The 18227-nt window shown below is 39.8% G+C and overlaps 1 long non-coding RNA gene across 6 annotated transcripts in view; it reads left to right on the forward strand.

The window, feature by feature from the left end:
- Positions 1 to 18227, forward strand: part of LOC125755330 (uncharacterized) — a 99696-nt gene that overhangs the window by 34842 nt on the left and 46627 nt on the right. The gene's annotated exons all lie outside the window — the stretch shown is intronic.

Genomic DNA, 18227 nt, shown 5'->3' on the forward strand with positions numbered 1-18227 from the left:
AGCAGGCCCCACGGCTGGCAGGATTCAGCTGCCACTGTGATCACAGTTAGTGGTGAGTTGGAGAAATTAATAGCTTACCATCATTTCTAATGTATTTTAATAATTGACAGAATGAAAATTGACTCTCGCCTTTAGCAGAGCAAGAAGGGCTTCAGGAAATTACTCCCTCCATTTTATCACCTCTGCTTTTGTCTTATTTTCATGCTAAAATCACATGTCTGATATTTCCTTTTCCCTTGCTAATAGCATTATTAAAGAAAAAGAATGTCAAGGCCTCTGCTTTGCTGCTTCTGTCCTCTCTGCTGTGAGAGTTGGTTCACTTTGTGGAAAGGCTCATCTTCCATTGGGAGTCCTGTCCCAGCCCCGCTTCACGCCTGTGAACGTGAAGAGCGGGGTCTGGGCTGCTGACTGAAGCAGAGGAGTGTTTGAGTGGCAGGGGAAGGGGGTTGTTGACTTTACTTAAAATATTTTTTGAAAATATCTCATATAATGTTAGGTTTTGTAGCTCTCCTAGCTCTTCTCCGACCCCCCACTTAAATAAACGTGTAGAGTTATAGTGTGTACAGAGGGAGTTAGAAAATGAACCCCACTGTTCCTATCTCCACAGGCATCTGTGAGGGTGTGACAGGGTGAATGGGCCCTTTGGGAATTCTAAGGGGAATCCTCTAGAGCCAAATTCTTCAGCAGGGCAAACTTCCATCAGCTGTGTAAATAGTGTGGCAATGTGTGGAGGCCACAGGCAGTTTCCTGATAGTCAGCTACTGTGCCCAGGTAGTTGGTTGAAAGGATTCGTGTTCCATCCTGAGGCTCGCAGGATGTGAGTTGAGTCTTGTAGTCCCTGATGAGTGGGTGGGTAGAAATTTCCTCTTCGTTTTATTCAGTGCGAAGGCAGGCAGTCTGATGAGGAGAGGTAGGGCTGGTTCCTAAAACCACACCTAACGGAAAGCTTCTCCTGGGTGTCTGGCTGAAGGAAAAACTGTGACTGCCAATGGAGGACTAAATAGGGTACCCACTGGCACTTGTTCATCCCAGCTCCAGAAATTCCTGGGACTGGTCAGAGGACATGGTGCTCTGAGGACGTCGTACTCTGAGGTTGTTTATTAAGCTGCCCTTTAGAATGTGAACTTAAATGGAATTCATGTATCTAGTTTCTTTGCCCCACACCACCTGAACGCAGGCAGCAACCCTGAAGGCTTTCCGTGTGTCAGGCAGTCCGCCCTGCGCCTGCACGTGCCTCTCCTGGGGGTTGGCCCGCAGCTGCATTCACCTGGGCTCCTCCCGGTGTGGATGTCTGGATGCTTGCCTCAGCTCCTGCATCTCAAGTCCTTTTATTTTTTTCTTTGCATACTCTGCAGTCTTCATCACTCTGACATCCAATTTTTTTGTTCAGCTTAAACAAATGGGCATGGAGACAAAACAACTAGGTACAGGTAGTCCTCTGTGTACACCTGTACATAAGGCATTCCTCAAAATAGGCACAAATCTGCAAGATGCAAATAGTAGATTTGCTTGTTGCAAGCAGCAACCAATACCAAAGAACTCAAAATGCTTTAAAAAAAAAAATCCCTAAGTATATCTTGTTTTGTTTTGTTTTGTTTTGTAAATAGCTTTTCATTGTATATTTCTAGAATTTGGTTTGTGCTTCTTAATTCTTTCCCTTCACCTACTGGACGGCTGGAATACTGGCTGAAGTCCAGCTACCATCCAGTTGAGGCAAAGGTTTCTCTGCTTTTGAAGTGGCCACTGTTTTCCCACCTTCATCTTAATCCTGTTAAGTTAGTGAGACTTACCCTTCTTATCGATAGGAGCAGTATTTATTTTTCCATTGCCAGTGCCACTTTTATGGATGTATGTGGATAAAACCCATCAAGATGTTCAAATAATTACTTACACAAGTACTCTTAGGCAGAGAGGGCGTCAGGGTGCCCACACAGAACAACTGTACCATCTGTCATCCATTTTCATCATGACCAATTGTAGTGCTAAGCTTCTCCTTTCTTTAGTGTCCTCTCAACTTGCCTAACCATTCTGGGAATGACTAGAAAAGGGGATTGCATGCTGTTGTGGGTATGTTTTATTGAAGTGAACAACTTTTTGGCATTGGTGAAGCATCCAGAACCACAGGAATTGGTGAAGGATAGGTTTAGAGCCAGTTGCTTGTTGCCTGTGTGCATGATGAACAAGTCTGCCTCATATCACTCTAGGAGAAACCTGTCACCTAGGTAGCTCTCAGAATATCCTTCCTATATTATTGTTTTCTTCAAAGTAGTAGAATGTTTGAGCTGAGCTGTTGTTTTGTTGTTTTTAAAGGTTCAGTGGTTAGGCATGCATATGCATTGTTGTGACTAAGAATTTAAGAGTAACTTCAGAGACAAGGGAAAAAGTGGAAATGGGGGACTGGGATGGGGGCATCTGGATTGTTCTATGTCTTTTTTTTTTTTTTTTTTTTTCTATGTCTTTTTTATTTTATTTTTATTTTTATTTTTTACCACATTTACTGGCTCCTTGCGGAGACAATCTAGTGAAGTACTATATTGGACTTCATCTCTTTTTTTTAAATATTTTATTTATTTATTCATGAGAGACAAAGAGAGAGAGAGGCAGAGACATAGGCAGAGAGAGAAGCAGGCTCCCCACAGAGAACCTGATGTGGGACTCGATCCTAGGACCCCCAAGATCATGCCCTGAGCTGAAAGCAGATACTCAACTGCTGAGCTACCCAGGCGTCCCTTCATCTCTATCTTAATATCACATAAAAATAGATCTGAGAAGCAGTGTAGTAGAATCATTAACAGCATAGACTCTGAAAGATGAGAGTTTGGATCCCAATTTTACCACTTTCTAGCTGTGGGATCTTGGATGAGTTGTTTTAACTTTGCTGAGCCTCAATGTATGCCCATTGCTCAAGGTCTTTGATTAAATTTATTAAAAATTTTATTTCATAAATTTTTTGTGAGATTACCCAGTGTTACTCAACCAACATTGGTTTGTTTCAAAGATTTTCTTGGTGTGGTCTGAACACCTGTGTTTCCCCATTTCATCTTTCACAATTATTAGCCAAGTAACAGTACTAATCATGGTTAAAAAGGGAATGGAAGACCGCTGGAGGGCATGCAAGTCTACTTTGGCCTTAGACAAGGTGGGTCAGCGTATTGGTGCCATCATTTTCTCCCTGTTTGTGGATGGGTTTTCATAAATCAATACGTTGGTTGAGGGGATGGATAGAGAGAGAACTGTTTCCTTTAAAAGACTGGAAAACCGTTGATCGAGCCCTTGGATTCTCACATCTTATCACCGTTTATCTGGGTTTGTGATGTTGAAAGATTTTCAGCAGTTGAGCTATGAGGTGACATAAACTGCCTGTTTGCTCCTGACAGAAATTCCAAGCCAGTTAGCTGGAAGTAGGAGAACTTGGAAAGGAGATTTGAGAGGGTAGAGAATTCTGATTTCCTCAGAAAGCAGAGGTAACATTTTAAAATCAGATTCCTGCAAGTCCACATGCAGACTTTTAGGATTATTCACTCTTAGTGTCTTTTCAAAGGTCAGGACATACCAGCGGTTTGTCAGACTCTTCCATAAATAGTGTCATGTTTAAAAACCCCAGTTTCTCATCTGAGCTCCCTTGTAGAATTATGGACAACGTGCAGACCCTGGAGTAAAGACTCTGGATTCGACCCTAACCTCTGCCATTATTAGCTATATGACCTTGGGTGAAAAGATTCTTTTAACAATTCTGAACCTCAGTTGATCCATTCCTAAAATCTGTATATTAATACCTATATCAGGGGTACCTGGGTGGCTCAGTCGGTTGGGCATCTGGTTCTTGGTTTCATCTCAGGTCATGACCTCACGGGTCATGTGGTCAAGCCCCACATCCCTCCCCGCACTCATAGGGAGTCTGCTTGAGATTCTCTGTCTCTGCCCCTCCCCCCTAGCGTGTGTATGCTCTCGCTCTCTCAAGTAAATAAATAAATAAAAATTTTAAAAATACCTTCATCAAGGGAACCAGATGAAGGGTTTTGGGAACCAGATAAGAAAATGTGTTTAAAATTTTTTGCAAGCTCTGCCACCAAAATGAGGAATTTTAGTAGTTAGATGGTCATAGGATTCTGCTATAAGGATTCTACACAAATCTATACAAAATCATTTACCCATTTTTGAGATTATAACAATGAGGAATGCAAACAAACGCTTGCAAAATACTTTTTCTTTTTTCCTGTAACACTTTCCTGTGAAATGCCAAGGCATGGGCCAAGAGCAAGAAATATTTAGGTTTCCCACAACAATTTCCCCTCTAGGCAATGGTAAGAACAAAATGACAAAAAAATTCCACTTTAGCACACAGGGCGTTTCTTCTGTTTTTTTTTTTTTTTTTTCCTGCTTAGAAAGATTTTATATTCTTAAAAGGAAGGTGGGTTTAACCTGAGTTCCAAAGAGGCTCCTTCCAAAAAAAGTTCTTTAAAATTAGAGAAATAAAAAGTCTATCACTTAGAAAGTACAGCTGTGTAGGCCCTTCAGATTGTGACTTGATTATGGCAGGAGAATTAACATTTCTTGAAGCACTACACTTCAGTTCTTGGCTAAGTAGTGACAAAATGCTTGGGGACCATCAGTCTTCATTTGGTCATCATGGATGATAAAGGAAAATCACTAAGTGTGCTCTGATTAGACATCCAATCAATAAGTATTTTCTAAGGGCCTATTATATGCAAGAAGTTGCTGGGTTTTATGGGGGGTGGGTTAGGAGGATGGCTTTGAGTGTAATTGTTATTTATTTATTTTTAAAAATTGTATTTATTTGAGAGAGAGCACATGCAATCAGGGTGAGGGAGAGGGACAAGCTGACTCTCCACTGATCACACAGCCTAAAACGGGGCTCAATCCCAAGACCTTGAGATCATGATCTGAGCTGAAATCAAGAGTCATAGGCTCAACCCACTGAGCCACCCAGGCACCCCTGAGGACAATTGTTTAAAGACACATGAATTAGAGTCTTGATCTCAAAAAACTTATACTTTAGTGGAGAGATAAAGTACACACAGCCCAACCACACAGTACAAAGAGTAGGTTCATGTGAGAGTGAAAGGTGCATGATAGTTCAGAAGAATAAGAGGTCATTTTCATTTAGGAAATCAGGAGAGAGTTAATAAGGAGAGATTGTTTGAGCCAGACTGCTTGGACATAAGAAGTGAGGAGGAATGCAATTTCTGGTACAGGAGAAATGAAGGTTAAGGCAAAGGAGTGGATAAATGTTAAGGAACATAAAGAGAAAAGAGATAAATAAGGCTAAACAGTTGAAGCCCAAGCCAAAGAAAAGGGGACCACAGTATATTAGAAGGAGCATTGGCTAGGTACAAACTGGAATGATATTTCCTTTATTCAAAGATTCACATTCTTTTGTCATTTTAATGTTTTTGAAATCAAGAAAAACCTTACAGTCAGCATGTACATTTAACATAATATTTCTTTATCACCTAAAAGAGGTTATTAAATGGTATAATCACAATTGATGGAACAATTTTAATATTCCTTAGTTGTAATTTTCTATTTCATATACAAACACCCACTTGATCAGCTTTTTGGAGAAATAAGAAAATGACACATGCAAAGCACTCACACAGTGTTCTCAGTAAACTGACTATTTTTATAAAAGTAGAATTAAACTAACTTTGATAGGTAATGGAGCAGTCCATAAAGATTTCAAAAAGGATAGAGGATGAATCAAAACATGACTTCAAATTCACCTTCAAAGAAGTTCAAGATCCAGTTAAGGATGGAACCCATTTAGGATACTATTTGAATAGTCTAAGCAAGAATTAATGAAGGGTCAGTCTAGGGGGGGGACCAGTGGGAGTGAATGTGACCCACACCTTGCCTTGAGAGATGCTATCAACAGGACTTGCTACCTGGTGGGGTGCATCAAAAAGAAAAGTAGTCATTTTTTTAAAAAAAGATTTTATTTATTTATTCATGAGAGACACAGAGAGAGGCAGAGACATAGGCGGATGGAGAAGTGGGCTCCTCGCAGGGATCCCGATGCAGGACTTGATCCTTGACCCTGGGATCATGCCCAGGGCAGACACTAAAACGCTGAGCCACCCAGGCATCCCAAAAAGAGAAGTAGTGATGACTGAGAAGGTTGTACTATTAACTGAGATAGAAGACATGGGATATGATAATATACTTTGTAAGAAAATATAAATTTGGGCATCTAAGTGATGAAATATTTATTTTTTCCCATAGTTGGTCTGCATGATTCCTGGCTCACAATTCCTCAAACTTTTGGGATTTCCTTCATTAAGAGAAGCAAAGGTGTCTCTTGTTAGGTTAATGAAATGACTTTTGGGGGCACCTGGTGGCTGAATCATAAACATCTGATTCTTGGTTTGGGTTCAGGTTATGATCTCAGAGTCATGAGATCAAACCCAGCTTCTGGCTCTACGCTTAGCTCAAAGTACACTTGAGATTCTCTGGCTCTCCCCTCTGCACCCCCGCCCAAGATCCCCCACTTGCCTGCTCTATTTCTCCATCTCTCTCAAATAAATAAATAAATAAATAAATAAATAAATAAATAAATAAATAAATAAATAAAATCGAAAGAAAGAAAGAAAGAAAGAAAGAAAGAAAGAAAGAAAGAAAGAAAGAAAGAAAGGAAAGAAAGAAATGACTTAGGACTTCACCTAAGGAGAGGGGCTGGTTGCCAGGAGAATCAACCTTGTGGTTAGAACCTTGACACTTTCGGTCCCACCCCCAATCTCTGGGGTGGAGGAAGCCTGGAGGTCCAACCTGTCACCAATGGCCAGTGATTCAATCAATCATGACAATGTAAAGAAGCCTCCACAAAAAAACAAAGAGGAGAGGGTTTGGAGAGCTTCTGGGTTGGTGAGTGCTTTGGCTCTCAGAAGAGTGTGCACCAGGAGAGAGTATGGAAGCTCCTTGCCCTTTACTTATACCTTGCCCTCCTCATCTCTTCCATCTGGCTGTTCCTGAATTATATCCTTTTATAGTAAACCTATAATCTAGTAAGTGAAATGTTTCTCCGAGTTCTGTAAGCTGCTCTAGAAAATTAATAGATCCCGTGGAAGAGTTTGTGGGAACCTCTGATTTAGAGCCAGTTGGCTGGAAGTACAGATAACAACCTGGACCTGTGATTGTCATCTGAAGTCCAAGTCAAGGGAACCTCTAATGTATATACCTGGTTGGTCAGAAACACAGGTAACCTGGGCTTGCAACTGACATCTGAAGTGGTGGAGGATGGAGAGGGGGCAGTCTTGTAGGGCTGGGCAAGATGCTATCCTGTGGAATCTGATGCTGTCTCTGGGTAGACAGTATCTGAATTGAGTCAGATTGTAAAATGCCCAGCTGTGTCCTAAGAATTGCTTGGCAGCATGGAGGGAAGCCCCTTCACCCCCACACATGCTGAAATTGGTGATCTGGAACATCTTACGGGAGACACAGCAAGTGCAGAAGCAAAGCTGATATGTTTGATTTGAGGCACATCGAACCCAGCTCCAGATGGAGACATCCAGGAGCCATTTAGAAATTCCTGATTTCGTTTTGGGAAAGAAACTAAGGATGTCATTTTAGGGTCATGTTCATTCAGGTGACAGTTGAACCCATGCATGCAGATAAGATTTTTAAATGAAGGGACTATAGAGGTAAAAGAAAAAAATTAAAGAATGGAGATGCTAGAGAAAAACAATAGGTAACACTTCATTAAAAAGGAAACAGAAACCAGAGAAAGAAGAATTTGAGCATTTGGAAAAGAACTAGAACAGGACCATGATCTTGAACCCAAAGAGAAATGGTGTTAAGCATGAGCACATATTCCCAGACAAATTGCTATAAATAGATAGCTCTTTTTTTTTCTTTTTCTTTTACTTTTTCTTTGTAATTGAGATATAATTGACATATAATACATTAGTTCCAGGTGGACAACATAATGATTCGGCATTTCATATATAATGTAGGCATGATGACTATACTGATACTGTATATTTGAAAGTTGCTAAGCAAATATATTAGAAGCTTTCATCACAAGAGATGCCTCTCTGAACACCTGAATTGTCTTTGAGTATCTCTTGGTATTTAGCTGTCATCTTTTTGCTGCTTTCACTTCTCTCCTTTTACTTCAATTTCTGAGCCCTTTTCATCTTGACCTGCTTTTCTGTGGTTGCCTTAGTAGCTTTGCGGGATCCCCCCGCCTCGCTGCTTGCCAGTGTGCTTGTGGGAAAATGCAGAGCACAAACTATCTTAGGCAGCTCCATAGGGTAATCCAACACTGATGCTTAAGAATGTCCAAGAAATGAAACTAAGCCCTGGGGAAATCATGGAGGCAGGCCCCCGGTGTTCCTCTTTTACAATCCAAGACGACCACGACGACTACTACTACTACTACTACTACTACTACTACTACTACTACTACTAATAATAATAATATCATATGGTTTAGGATCCAAGCACAAACCTATCCTGATTCACTTTAAAATTTCCTGGAAAAGATACTCTCGCCTGTCACACAGAACCTTCCAACTTCTGTTCAGCTCTTCCCATTGGGTTGATAATTCTATTTCTATGTTGTTTTATACACAGTAATCCGTTTTTTCTTTACTTTGCCATTCAGGGTCCTTTAAATGAGCACATATCCACAGAAGCCAGCTTAAATTTTGAGGAACTCACCCTATCTTATATTGAATGTATGATATACTTGCAGACGGTTGTAGCCTGTATTTGCCATAACCACCACATTTTAAATGCGATAAAGTATAATATACATCAACAGCCTGTTGGCAGTGCAGTTAGTTCCAGTGTCAGAAACTTGTAAGCATAAATTAGGTTTGGTTTTGATTTTCTGGCTAATGAGGATTGTGATGTCAACGTTCAGTGCAACACCAAACATTTGACTCTGTTAATGTGTCAGTTTTAAGTGCAAAAGCAGAATTGGCTTGGGATGCCTGGGTGGCTCAGCGGTTGAGTGTCTGCCTTTGGCTCAGGGTGTGATCCCTGGGTCCCAGAATCAAGTCCCGCATCAGGATCCCCACAGGGAGCCTCCTTCTTCCTTTGCCTGTGTCTCTGCCCCTCCCCCTGTGCCTCTCATGAGTAAATAAGTCCTTAAAAAAAACAAACAAACAGAATTGGCTTTATCAAAAAAGATAGAGACACACTTATTTTCTTGTGGTTTTGTTTGTTTTTTCCAAATTTAATAATGGGCTTGATGACCTAACAAAAATGCTCTTGTTGACTAAACCAAATAAGACTTTTGAATGAGAGCAACTGAAAGATGTCAGGCCCTAAGGATGATAATTCACTAAGTCTGGGTCAAGACTGGGGCATCTTATTTTTAAGAAGCTGCCCCAATTTTCTAATGCACACCAAATTTTGATGATCTCTGTTTTTCTAAAATAGTTCTAGAATAAGTTACAGAAAACTGAGCATAAATAGGGAACTATCTAGTCAAAAAAAATTAAATCAGCTAGGTATACTAAAATCTGCAATCCCTTATAGCTTATATAGATATGCACCAAAATAATTGAGTAAAGCCTGTAAAAGAGGGACAGGGTTTTCTGAAAATTTGTGGAAGAATGGAGAACTTTTAGAAAACTGAAAAAGAGCCAATATCATATCTAAATATTTTTGAAGGAATAGAAGAGATCCAGCCAACTGCAGGCTGTGTGTTTAATTTCCATTGCTGAAAAAATTACACAGCACTGGAAATGTTCTCATAATGTTGGTTTGGTAAGTGAGCGACTGTTCTTCAACCCAACTTAGGCGGAGCGAAAGGAAGTGGACTGAAACCAGAACGTGAGGGATTTAGGTTAGAATGTAAGTTTTATGACTGGGAGGAATATTGGAAGAACTTCCTAAGAAACATTGTGTAACCTCTCTCTCTAGAGGTCTTTAAAAATAGGATAGATTTTCATGTCTGGTTTAAATCTGGTGCTGCCCAAAGGTGAAGGAAAGCCAAAGTGCTTTATTTTATGCCTCATATATACTTTGAAGACCTTTTAAAGTCTATTTCCTCATTTTAAATACTGGAAACTAAGGATTTGTGTTATAATATGGCATCATTAATTTTTTTAAAGGTTTTATTTATTTATTCATGAGACAGAGAGAGAGAGAGAGGCAGAGACACAGGCAGAGGGAGAAGCAGGCTCCATGCAGGGAGCAGGATGTGGGACTCGATCCTGGGTCTCCAGGATCAGGCCCTGGGCTGAAGGCAGGCACCAAACCGCTGAGCCACCCAAGGATCCCCAGCATTATTAATCTTTGAAATATTTTTCTACCTGCAGTAAATTCTGCTTTACAAAGATACATGTATATAACTTTGTTTATATATATATATATATATATGATTTTCATCTCCTTTCCATGGGAGAAAAACCATGGCACATCCACTCCCATCCTACCTCCTTTTTTTCTTTTGCTTTGGTACACTGTGTTTTTGGTCACATGTATACACAACAGAGTTCAGATGACTAGTCCTGAGAACCTTTTCTGGCAGGCTTTGGCAAATCAAGTATATGCTATATAATGTATAATAATTATACACGGAGAAAAGAGGCAGAGGGCCCAGAAGCTCTTGGCAGCTGCGCTGTCTGGTTAGAAAAGGAAGCAAGTTAAAGTTTGGACATTCAGTTCTGAGACATTATTCCTGAGTCAACAGGATTTTAATTATGTATGTGGCTTAGAAGAGACATTTACGCAAGAGGAACATATTGTTGTCGAATGTGTTTATGATTTTGCTCCTGGTTCAGAATTGGAAAGAAGCCGAAAGTAATTTCTAAAGGTACATAACTGAATTGAAGAAAAACAGCATAATGATACCTCCCCTAGTGGCAGGAAAATAACCAATATCCCGGTCTTCCCTTCCTACTCCCTCGCTCAGCACACTTCCTTTTCTTTTATAGTTAATCTTTTGCAAAAAAAAAAAAAAAAAAAATGAAAAAAATATATATTTTCACACGACATTCATATGTTTCAAATCATACTCTTGAGATGGAAATTAAATGTGTGTTAAATATAACTTCTTTGAACATCTTTTCTCTCCTGTCATGATGTTGAGGTCGCTTCACGTGTTTGTTTACAAGTTCATTGTGTTCTTGTGTGTATTTTTTTTTTATTTTTTTTTTATTTATGATAGTCAGAGAGAGAGAGAGAGGCAGAGACACAGGCAGAGGGAGAAGCAGGCTCCATGCACCGGGAGCCCGACGTGGGATTCGATCCCGGGTCTCCAGGATCACGCCCCGGGCCAAAGGCAGGCGCTAAACCGCTGTGCCACCCAGGGATCCCTCTTGTGTGTATTTTACTTTAGTTTTGGAAAAAGTTGAAGATTTACTGCACTGAAACTGAAATGCTACATGGGGAATAGGAAGATTATTCTCAGTTATGTGGGTAACTTCTCTTGTGGAGAGAGAAGAGGGAAGCAAGGGGCCTGCAGAAGGCAAAGCATTTAGCTTTTCCGAAAAGAAGCTTTGCTTCCTGTGACTCTGTTCATTGATTCATTCACTGATTGATTGATTGATTGACTTGTTCATTCAGTATTTAGTGAGCACCTACCATATGTCAATTCTATCTTTTAGGTTTATAGCGGTAGAGCTATAATTATCTTTGCTTTGTTTTAACTTTTTAACTTACCTTCTCCACTCCCATTCATGTATGCAGTAATAATAGTGACATTTTCTGCTTTTGATAGCTAACAGTTCTTGAGCAATTACCAGACATTGTCCTACAGGCATTTTATAAATTATCTTATTTAACTTTCACAGCAAGCAACCTTATCAGATAGGTCTTGTTAACAACCTCATTTAAATGGGAAGGAAAAGGAACTAAGCACAGGGAGGACAGGCATTTTGTTCAAGGTCACATACCTAATGAGTGAAACCCACGCTGTTGGAATCTGAGCCTTTTTTTTAACCCATGCTGTACTGCCTTCCAGGATTTATTCTATGATTTCTTTGACTTTGAGATTTTTCCTTAAGTGAACAGTCTCACAGCTACCTCCATGCCTCACTGAATGACCATTTCTACTTTCTGTTTTCGCCTCTTTACCTCTTGAAGATCCTTCTGCGGTTGTTTTTTTAAAAACAGTTAACTGCGTGAATTCCCAGTTTTCTTAGATTTTTCAACACATAATGAAGTCTTGATTCTCTCTTGAAGCCTTATAAAATAACCAGATCAATGGAGCACATTCGTAAAGGTTAATGTAAAATAATTTTAGGATATAAAGTGACTTTTTCCTCTGGTGTCCATATTAGAGAAAAGCAATCCTTGTTTTGAGTGCTTCAAGTAACTAAAAATACTTAAAACCCTGTAAGTTTCTTTGGGAAAGGGAAGAAAAGTGCAGAATGTATCTACATCTGTACAGTATTGGTTTCCTCCAACTTAGTAAGGGATTATAAGACAGTCTTCAGCAAACCGAGAAATGACAACTATGATTTTATAAGCATGAGAACTTGAATCGTGTTTCTTTAATCCCATATTATTCAGTTATACCTTCCAAAAAAACTTCCTTTTAAGATGAGCCAGATCTGCCAAACCAACATATCATCTTGGAGCAATGAAAGGTTTTAGGGTTTCCCCCACTGGAATCCTATTTCCAGTTGACAGATTTTGAAGTTCCCCCAGGGTTTTAGTAGATGTTATGTACCTTTTAATGTAGGGCTTGAGAAAAGCAAATGATCACTTTGTTAGAACCTGGGGGTTCCTACTTGGCTCTGCTCTGTGCACCCCAGAGTTAACATTTAAAATGGCTAGAGACATTTAAACACTAGGTTCTCTATTTCATATCCTGGCTCCACCACTTGCTAGATAGTTGTGTGATCTTGGGCTAGCTACTTAAACTCCTAGTGCCTTGGGTTTGCTTCTGTAGTATGAGAATAACATCAGTATTTATCTCATAAACTTGTTGCAAAATAAGATAATCTATGGAAAGCACAGGAAAGAGTGCCTGACCTCTAATAAATACCCAGTAAATGTTTTATTTTATCCAGCCCAATAGTGGTGAAATTGAAGGTGATGTGTTGAACTCGGTTCTTTTACATGACCTTCCTAGAACTATTTGATATGCACACTGTAATTCAGAGCTTCACAGCCCTAGAGTTTGCAGTATTTTTGGTTGCTCAAAGCAAAAAAGATTGTTTTTCCTCTATATGGACATGGGAGGTAAAAGTCACTTTATATTCTAAAATCATTTATTTTATGTTAACCTTTACACATGCTGTATTGATTTGGTCATATTACAAGGCTTTTAGAGAGAATCAAGGGTGCAAGTGGGCCGTTTTTGACATCTGGCCTCTACAGCCAGGAGATTTGGTTAGTGAGGTATGCAGACAGAGACTCTGGGATCTTTAAGAGGCAGGTAGAGCACAGTGGTGAATGGCAAGGACTCTGGACCGGAAGATGCTAGAGGGCCTGGGTCAAGCAGAGGGAGGCGGACCTGTGATTCCCAAACTATTTCTCCAAAGTGTTAACAGTTGTAACAGGTATGACTTACAGATGGTCTAGTCAAACAAGTTCAAAAGTCCTGGGTTAAATGTGGTTAAATGGCTTTCTTTATCATAGAACCAATCAATGATCAGCCTTGGTCTGAATTCCAACCCTGTCTCTCACTTCCTGCATCACTGAGGCAGGTTGGTTAAATTTCTTCAACCTGTTGCCCCAGTTGCAAAATGGGAACCGTAATAGCACCTTCATCAGTTTGTTATGAGTGAAATGAGTTAAAGCTTGGTGCCTGGCTCATAGTAAGCTTTATGTAAGTGTCAAGTCTTATTAATGCAGTGGAGGGAGCAGAGGACTTGGTGTCAGTAAATCCCAGCTGTGGACGTTAGGCCACACAATTTAACATCTTTGAGGCACTAAAGATTGTGAAATAAAGGAGCAAAAATACTTTCTTAGCTCATTGTGAGCAGGGTAATGTACACACAGGAGATATTGAAAATGTAAAGTACAGTACAAAAAATACATGGTAGATATACCATAAATGGCAGGTATTATTATTCCCCAAGACTATTAATATCATTCACTGAAATACATGATGGGTTGATGGCATTGGAGACCTGCATAAATCAACAGAAAGCAAATTGTGTATTGGCATGTAGACTTTCCTGAACTTTTCCCCATTGCTCAGAAACGTGAGAAGCTGAAATGAATCTCTGTCAGTGTTGAATGTAGTGGATTCAGGCCTTAGGAGTCAGGGTTGGGGGAGGCCAGAGGTGCCTGGATTATGGGGCTGGAATAGTCCTGCTAATCACAAACTGTTAACTGTGATATTAGCCATTACATTCAAATAAGGTTTCACTAGTCAAATAAATTGGAATGTCGTGGATGAAACATGGGTAAATAACTTTATCTTAGAACCATTCCAATACTTTCCTATGCTAAGCAGATAGTTTAATATGAATTTGGAAATAGCAGGAAAGGAATACTGTTTGCAGCAGTTCCTAAATCCATCCTTTTTTCTTTCCCCACAAAGTGTCTTGCAGGAGCTTCAGAATACACTTGGGAAGGACTGGCCTGGGCAGTCCCGAGGCCCTGGTGTCCACTTCCTTCCTTAGTTCTCCCCAAAAGCTGCTAATGGCCTGGTCTACCATTCAGGCTTTCTTGTTATCAGCAGGATTCAGCTTTGACTTGGTTCTAGCAATGAGGTGGCTGGCCTGTAATAAACCTGTGATAGGTCGAACTATATGGCGATGATGATATTTGCTTGTCTTTGATCTACTAAAATAACAGTTTCATATGGTTCAAGCTCTCAGGAGAGTGATTGCAAATGCCATCTGTGTCCACCTGATTCAGGAACCATTCCTAACAGTATCAGAAGGGTAATTAGTGTCTAGCGACTGGGTCCTTCTGCTTTGTACTATCATTGAATAAATCCTCATGGAATAGCTTTTACAGTTGACCCTTGAACAACTTGGGTTTGAAACATGCGGGTCGACTGAAAAACACAGGTTTTTTTTTTCGATAAATACGACATAGGACTGTTAATGTATTTTTTTCTTTCTTACAATTTTCTTATGATTTTCTTTATTTTATTGTAAAAATACAGTATGTAATACATGTAATATACAAAATGTGTTCATCTATGTTATCAGTAAGGCCACGGTCAACAGTAGACTATTAGTAGTTAAGTTTTGGGGGAGTCAAACATATGTAGATTTTCAACTGTTGTGGTTGGTAGGCCCTCGTAACTTCTACATTGCTCAAGGATCAACTATATATGTCTCAGACAGTGCTATCCCTAGCAACTTATCTATAAAATATTAACTTCCTCCCTCTGATTTTACCTGGAGGGGGCTGGAGGGGAGGCCCCTGGAAGTGAGCTACGTTGCTGACTTTGGAGATGAGGCTCCCCTGAAGAGTGCTTGGCACTTGCTCCACATCAGGCTGGTTGTAAAGAGAAGACTGGACCTTGAAGGGGGCTATGAGAGAAAGTAGGTGATTAATTTAAAATTCAATATTCCGGGGCACCTGGGTGGCTCAGTGGTGTCACCTGAGCCTTTGGTGATCCCCGGGGTCCTGGGTTGGAGTCCCAGGTTCCTCTCAGAGATTACTTCTCCCTCTGCCTATGTCTTTGCCTCTCTCTGGGTGTCCCTCATGAATAAATAAATAAAATCTTTAAAATTTTTTTAAAAAATATATAAAATTCAGTATTCTTCTCTCCTTTACCTCACTTTATTATTATGGAGTGCCCAGTTCATTGTGTCAGTTTGGAGATGCAACAGTGGATAGGAAGACACCCCTGCCTGCCTTCTAAACCAAGAGTCTAGGGCAGCCCGGGTGACTCAGAGGTTCAGCACCGCTTTCAGCCCGGGGCCTGATCCTGGAGACTTGGGATCGAGTCCTACGTCAGGCTCCCTGCATGGAGGCTGCTTCTCCCTCTGCCTGTGTCTCTGCCTCTCTCTCTCTCTCTTTCTCTCTCTCTCTCTCTCTGTCTCTCATGAATGAATAAATAAAATCCTTAAAAAATAAAAAAATAAAGAGCCTAGAGGGAGGCAGAGGTCAACAGGCACTTGAGTGTGGTGGGCAAGCCAGGGGAGGCCATATGAAGAAAGCCAGGTGGGGGCTGGGGATGGAAGAGCATGTTGAGAGCTCCTTAGTCAAAGTTCTCTGCTCTGGGTGGGGAAAGAAGTTTGTACAGTGTTTCCATCCCACCTGCTGCTGAGGAGGGCTCTGGTTCAGTAAGGCAGTCCTCATAGGGTTCTTTTATAAAAAGAGTCTGTCTTGATATCCAAGGAATCACATTGTGTTATTTGGGGTTTTAACATATCTCTATGCACACCAATTTATGAACTCCGTAGGCAGCATTAAGAACAAGTACAAGGAGGGTCCATTTTAATCCACATCATGCAAAAATCTAAATTTACAGCCCAGGTATGTTAAAGAGGAATATATAGTCTATTTCAAAAATAGTCTTCTCAGTGTTTTAAGCTTACCAAATTCTGACCAGCCTGTCAATTTTATTGACAAAAAGAGGACCTCTGTATCATTACACTAGAGTGAGTCTCCATATTCACAGATAGAGTCACCACAAAATTTAATAATTATCCACTTTTGGTAATTAATGTCTGAATTTATCTTCAAAAGTTGAACTTACAGATCAATTCTAAGGAAGCATCGAGTGCCCAGAGCTGGACTCTGCATTTATCCTCATTCTGCATATGGCCTTTTTATAATTCTAAAATGATCTAGTAGAAATCTGTTATGGTAAAACCTAGACTTTTACTCTTAATTTTGCATTCTATTAAATATCATTATCTTTCCTTTAAAAATAGAGAGGGATGGGGAGGAGTGGGAAGCCTAAAGAAAGAAGGTAGCTTAAGTTTTAAGTTTGAAAGGCCGTTAAAAAAAGAGGAATTATGTGACTATTCTCATTTTTAAAAGGTAATATCTCCAGAATGTGATAACATAAAATAATAATCATAATTAGCTTACGTCAAAAATACAGTCCTTTCATTAGCACTCACTTATTTCCTTAAATTATTTCAAATAGATGCCTGTATTATTGAATTTTAATATTTTATTTTCTTTAATAGAATTATGAAATTATTTGAAGGTCCAGGTAAAATAATATTTCTCAAACTCCACGTCATGACCCGTTAGTGGGTAGAGAAATTAATAAAATGAGTCATGATTGACATTTTATACAAATGAAGAAATAGAACAGAAAATACCAGGGGCACCTGGGTGGCTCAGTTGGTTAAGCCCCTACCTTCAGCTCAGGTCGTGAACCTAGGGTCCTGAGATTGAGCTCCCTGCTAAGGGAGGAGTGTGCTTCTCCTCCTCCCTCTGCCCCTGCCCCATGCTCATGTTCTCTCTCTCTCAAATAAATAAATACAATCTTGAAAAGAAGAAGAAGAAGAAGAAGAAGAAGAAGAAGAAGAAGAAGAAGCAGCAGCAGCAACACCAGAAATGTATCACACTTTGTAAGGGCAGGTTTTGTTTCATGAAATTTTGTTGTGTATAAACACGTATGTTTATTCATACTTATATGTGTATATAAATAGCATATAAACATATACATGTAAGTGTACTGAATCAAAATTTTATTTTATTTTTATTCATTTATTTGACAGAGAATGCGAGAGCACAAGCTGGGGGAGTGGAAGGCAGAGGGAGAAGCAGGCTCCCCGCTGAGCAGGGAGCCTGATGTGAAACTTGATTCCAGGACCCTGAGATCATGTCCTGAGCCTAAAGCAGATGCTTAACTGACTGAGGCACACAGGTGCCCCCTGAATCAAAATTTTAAATGTATTTCTTACTGCACAACATAGACAAAAAGCTTAGGAGAAATCCTGTGGTGGAGAACATTCAAAATAAAAAGTAAAAAAATAAACGACCATGGTACCCTACACACTAAGTATGATTTTAAATGCTAAATATCTATGAAAGCAATGCCTTCAGCCTTAGCAAGTTTACAGTTCTAATAAACAAAAAGGGCATTCAGGCAAAATGTATTTTCATATATGTGTCTGTGTATACGTGCATACAGACACCTACCTATAAATGGAAACGTTAAAACCTTTAAATATATTTAAAACCTTTAAACTATATTTAGAAAGAGAACTTCCTGATTCCATGAATAACTGTTGTTAATAACATAAAATCAAAGGTGCAGTTATCTGATGTTTTAACAACCTTTGCTCATTCATATACTAAGCTAAAGGCCAGTATGAAAACATTGCAGGTAGTGCTGCTTTTTTCGCTGAAAATTGATAGCTGTTTAGCACCTA

This window comes from Canis lupus, chromosome 6 (genome assembly GCF_003254725.2).
Source record: "Canis lupus dingo isolate Sandy chromosome 6, ASM325472v2, whole genome shotgun sequence".
Taxonomy (NCBI): Eukaryota; Metazoa; Chordata; class Mammalia; order Carnivora; family Canidae; genus Canis; species Canis lupus.